Source organism: Lactuca serriola, chromosome 4, assembly GCF_051521515.1.
Source record: "Lactuca serriola cultivar US96UC23 chromosome 4, Lser_US96UC23_V15, whole genome shotgun sequence".
Classification (NCBI taxonomy): domain Eukaryota; kingdom Viridiplantae; phylum Streptophyta; class Magnoliopsida; order Asterales; family Asteraceae; genus Lactuca; species Lactuca serriola.
In genome coordinates this window covers 356,755,963-356,761,962 of record NC_136411.1, presented here as the reverse complement: position 1 = coordinate 356,761,962, position 6,000 = coordinate 356,755,963, and positions in this window count along the sequence as shown.

The following is a 6,000-nucleotide window of genomic DNA, read 5'->3' as shown; positions in this document are numbered from 1 at the left end:
ATAATGTCTCATCAAAAAGTTTCATGGACGCATATGACAATGGTATATTCTAACATGTATGTATTTCTAAATGTCTCTTCTTGTAACAATTTTAACTTATTTTTATCATTTATTAATTTTTAATTTTTTTAAGACAGAATGCAATTGTGGTGGCAAGACATGGAAGAATACACCCCGTGTGTATTGACTTTCTGTTGACTTGAATTTAACTTCTATCTAATGTGCTTTTATCTTTATTTTTTCAGGTTAGAATTATTATGTTCTCAGTTTCTTCTATCCAGGTGGAAATATGTGGTCATGTTACTTTAGCAGCCACTCACTTCCTTTTCAAATTTGGCTTGGTGAAATCTAACACGGTTAAATTTACTTTTCTAGAATTTTTAGTGCTAAAAGAGTTAAGGACCCATTAGGGAGTGAAAATGTGCAATATTTGTAATGAATATCAATACAAGACATCTATTTCAGCAAAAAAAAAACAGAGTTATGATAAATGTCTCAATGTTTATTTAAAAATATAATCCACCGTGTAACTATTTCTAACTACAGTTTTGCATACAAATATCTTGATTTATTAAAATATAGATGATTTTGACTGTCGTACCTCTATGTGGTTTCACTAGTAGTTTTTGTCAAAAAGTCAGTAAAAGTTGTATAAAAATAGCTTATTATTTTAGATTTTTTGTACTTTTAACGATTTTTATTGTTACTCAAGTTTGTAAAAATCGTTCGGTGGTAACTTGACGGTTGACTAACAATAAACGATTAATCAGACTCGGCAGGTATTAATCGGGGACCCTAAATTATTATTAAAATTATTTAAAAAATTAATATTTCCTAAAAAATTAAGTATTTGGAAATTTTAAACTTTAAAATTTTGAAATTATAAAAATTTTAGTATAATATTTAAAAATTTGAAAGCTTAAAAATTTAAACATTTAAAACTTTGTTGTAATATTTGATAATTATTTTCTTGGAATTTTTTAAATATTTCCTGCCTATGACCGCCGAGGACCTCCAAGGCCGCTAAGGACCGACAAGCCCGAGTTTGACCGATTATGACCAATTTCTGCCAAGCACCGTAATCGTAATTGGTTCGAGGCTGCCATGCATTTAATCAGCTACCGATGTTGATTTCTGCAACACTGTTGTTACTTAATAAAAACGACATTTTGTACTTCAGGTTTGGTACTGCACCTGGCTCGGAAGGTTCTGGTGTCACAAAGGAAATGGAGGAGCTTAAAAAAAAGGCTGCAACATAGTGGGTTTTATGAACATATCATCAAATAATAATAACTCATCATAAATTAAAAAGAAGATATTATTTTGACATATAATCATATCAATGTATTCTTTGTTTTCAGATTTGGGATAAAATATGTAACACCCACCGAAGAAGATGACAAGAAAAAGGTCAGACTTTGTAGGTTTGGATTCTCTTCAAGTGTTGATCCTCTTGTCTTCAAGAAAAGAAAAATAAGGCAAGGGCACTCATGAGACTTTTTTTATTTACTTTTATTTGAATCAACATGGCCACATCAAGATCATGTGCCTAATGCAGTTGGATGGGAATTGAATAAAGGGAAAAGATCATTTATTCAGTCCCAAAAAGAAACAGTCTTTGCTAGTTTGTTTATATAGCACTTTTAGGTTTGTTTCTTTTCTAGTCCAACTAAAGAAGAAAGTGTTTGTATGAGACTTCCGTCCCAACATTTCTGGTGATCTTTTTTTTCTTCCTTGATTGGTTTTAGGTATCGGGTATTGAATAAATTTGGGTCTTTTATGAATTCTTAGCAGGTTTATATGGCATCCATGTTCAAGAATCAGTACAAATTGGTTGTTCGAGCTGGAGACAAAGTACAAGAGGTACATTTTGACTTTTCAATGCCAGATTTGCTGCTTGAATATAAACTCATAGATATACTTTTATTACCAGTTGCAACATACATTTTTTCTCATATTTATTTTAAATGACATATTATATTCGTATATATTTTTTGGGCAGGTGGTGGTTCAGACATGGTTGGGTACAGAGGAGATGAAGCATGTGATTCTATTGTGCACCAAAAGAGTCGAGTGAATGTCGTTTCATTGTAAATTAGTTGTTGTATTATAGCTGACTGGATCATGGTTGGGTTGAAGCAGCTAAACCATGGCCGATTGGTCTCACTCACCCCAGGTTCTAGCCATGAATAGAAGAAGAAGAGTTTCCAGAAGGAATCGAAGGAGGGTATACCGAAAACATAGAAAAACACTTTTACTTTTAAGACATTATTGTTAACAGCTTGGTATTCCTTTGCAAGATTCAGATGATGTGTATATAGTTTGTACTCTTTATACTATACTAAACAATTCAGTTGTATGTTACCATATACTTGATTGGATATGGCATATTTTTTTCTATAGTTATTTGATCGTAATACAAGACATGGAAGAATGGATCGGTGACAAACGGTTAAGAATAATGTCTCATCAAAAAGTTTCATGGACGCATATGACAATGGTATATTCTAACATGTATGTATTTCTAAATGTCTCTTCTTGTAACAATTTTAACTTATTTTTATCATTTATTAATTTTTAATTTTTTTAAGACAGAATGCAATTGTGGTGGCAAGACATGGAAGAATACACCCCGTGTGTATTGACTTTCTGTTGACTTGAATTTAACTTCTATCTAATGTGCTTTTATCTTTATTTTTTCAGGTTAGAATTATTATGTTCTCAGTTTCTTCTATCCAGGTGGAAATATGTGGTCATGTTACTTTAGCAGCCACTCACTTCCTTTTCAAATTTGGCTTGGTGAAATCTAACACGGTTAAATTTACTTTTCTAGAATTTTTAGTGCTAAAAGAGTTAAGGACCCATTAGGGAGTGAAAATGTGCAATATTTGTAATGAATATCAATACAAGACATCTATTTCAGCAAAAAAAAAAAACAGAGTTATGATAAATGTCTCTATGTTTATTTAAAAATATAATCCACCGTGTAACTATTTCTAACTACAGTTTTGCATACAAATATCTTGATTTATTAAAATATAGATGATTTTGACTGTCGTACCTCTATGTGGTTTCACTAGTAGTTTTTGTCAAAAAGTCAGTAAAAGTTGTATAAAAATAGCTTATTATTTTAGATTTTTTGTACTTTTAACGATTTTTATTGTTACTCAAGTTTGTAAAAATCGTTCGGTGTTAACTTGACGGTTGACTAACAATAAACGATTAATCAGACTCGGCAGGTATTAATCGGGGACCCTAAATTATTAATAAAATTATTTAAAAAATTAATATTTCCTAAAAAATTAAGTATTTGGAAATTTTAAACTTTAAAATTTTGAAATTTTAAAAATTTTAGTATAATATTTAAAAATTTGAAAGCTTAAAAATTTAAAAATTTAAAATTTTGTTGTAATATTTGATAATTATTTTTTTGGAATTTTTTAAATATTTCCTTCCTATGACCGCCGAGAACCTCCAAGGCCGCTAAGGACCGACAAGCCCGAGTTTGACCGATTATGACCAATTTCTGCCAAGCACCGTAATCGTAATTGGTTCGAGGCTGTCATGCATTTAATCAGCTACCGATGTTGATTTCTGCAACACTGTTGTTACTTAATAAAAACGACATTTTGTACTTCAGGTTTGGTACTGCACCTGGCTCGGAAGGTTCTGGTGTCACAAAGGAAGTGGAGGAGCTTAAAAAAAAGGCTGCAACATAGTGGGTTTTATGAACATATCATCAAATAATAATAACTCATCATAAATTAAAAAGAAGATATTATTTTGACATATAATCATATCAATGTATTCTTTGTTTTCAGATTTGGGATAAAATATGTAACACCCACCGAAGAAGATGACAAGAAAAAGGTCAGACTTTGTAGGTTTGGATTCTCTTCAAGTGTTGATCCTCTTGTCTTCAAGAAAAGAAAAATAAGGCAAGGGCACTCATGAGACTTTTTTTTATTTACTTTTATTTGAATCAGCATGGCCACATCAAGATCATGTGCCTAATGCAGTTGGATGGGAATTGAATAAAGGGAAAAGATCATTTATTCAGTCCCAAAAAGAAACAGTCTTTGCTAGTTTGTTTATATAGCACTTTTAGGTTTGTTTCTTTTCTAGTCCAAATAAAGAAGAAAGTGGTTGTATGAGACTTCCGTCCCAACATTTATGGTGATCTTTTTTTTCTTCCTTGATTGGTTTTAGGTATCGGGTATTGAATAAATTTGGGTCTTTTATGAATTCTTAGCAGGTTTATATGGCATCCATGTTCAAGAATCAGTACAAATTGGTTGTTGGAGCTGGAGACAAAGTACAAGAGGTACATTTTGACTTTTCAATGCCAGATTTGCTGCTTGAATATAAACTCATAGATATACTTTTATTACCAGTTGTAACATACATTTTTTCTCATATTTATTGTAAATGACATATTATATTCGTATATATTTTTTGGGCAGGTGGTGGTTCAGACATGGCTGGGTACAGAGGAGATGAAGCATGTGATTCTATTGTGCACCAAAAGAGTCGAGTGCATGTCGTTTCATTGTAAATTAGTTGTTGTATTATAGCTGACTGGATCATGGTTGGGTTGAAGCAGCTAAACCATGGCCGATTGGTCTCACTCACCCCAGGTTCTAGCCATGAATAGAAGAAGAAGAGTTTCCAGAAGGAATCGAAGGAGGGTATACCGAAAACGTAGAAAAACACTTTTACTTTTAAGACATTGATGTTAACAGCTTGGTATTCCTTTGCAAGATTCAAATGATGTGTATATAGTTTGTACTCTTTATACTATACTAAACAATTCAGTTGTATGTTACCATATACTTGATTGGATATGGCATATTTTTTTCTATAGTTATTTGATCGTAATACAAGACATGGAAGAATGGATCGGTGACAAACGGTTAAGAATAATGTCTCATCAAAATGTTTCATGGACGCATATGACAATGGTATATTCTAACATGTATGTATTTCTAAATGTCTATTCTTGTAACAATTTTAACTTATTTTTATTATTTATTAATTTTTAATTTTTTTAAGAGAGAATGCAATTGTGGTGGCAAGACATGGAAGAATACACCCCGTGTGTATTGACTTTCTGTTGACTTGAATTTAACTTCTATCTAATGTGTTTTTATCTTTATTTTTTCAGGTTAGAATTATTATGTTCTCAGTTTCTTCTATCCAGGTGGAAATATGTGGTCATGTTACTTTAGCAGCCACTCACTTCCGTTTCAAATTTGGCTTGGTGAAATCTAACACGGTTAAATTTACTTTTTTGGAATTTTTAGTGCTAAAAGAGTTAAGGACCCATTAGGGAGTGAAAATGTGCAATATTTGTAATGAATATCAATACAAGACATCTATTTCAGCAAAAAAAAAAAACAGAGTTATGATAAATGTCTCTATGTTTATTTAAAAATATAATCCACCGTGTAACTATTTCTAACTACAGTTTTGCATACAAATATCTTGATTTATTAAAATATAGATGATTTTGACTGTCGTACCTCTATGTGGTTTCACTAGTAGTTTTTGTCAAAAAGTCAGTAAAAGTTGTATAAAAATAGCTTATTATTTTAGATTTTTTGTACTTTTAACGATTTTTATTGTTACTCAAGTTTGTAAAAATCGTTCGGTGGTAACTTGACGGTTGACTAACAATAAACGATTAATCAGACTCGGCAGGTATTAATCGGGGACCCTAAATTATTATTAAAATTATTTAAAAAATTAATATTTCCTAAAAAATTAAGTATTTGGAAATTTTAAACTTTAAAATTTTGAAATTATAAAAATTTTAGTATAATATTTAAAAATTTGAAAGCTTAAAAATTTAAACATTTAAAACTTTGTTGTAATATTTGATAATTATTTTCTTGGAATTTTTTAAATATTTCCTGCCTATGACCGCCGAGGACCTCCAAGGCCGCTAAGGACCGACAAGCCCGAGTTTGACCGATTATGACCAATTTCTGCCAAGCACCG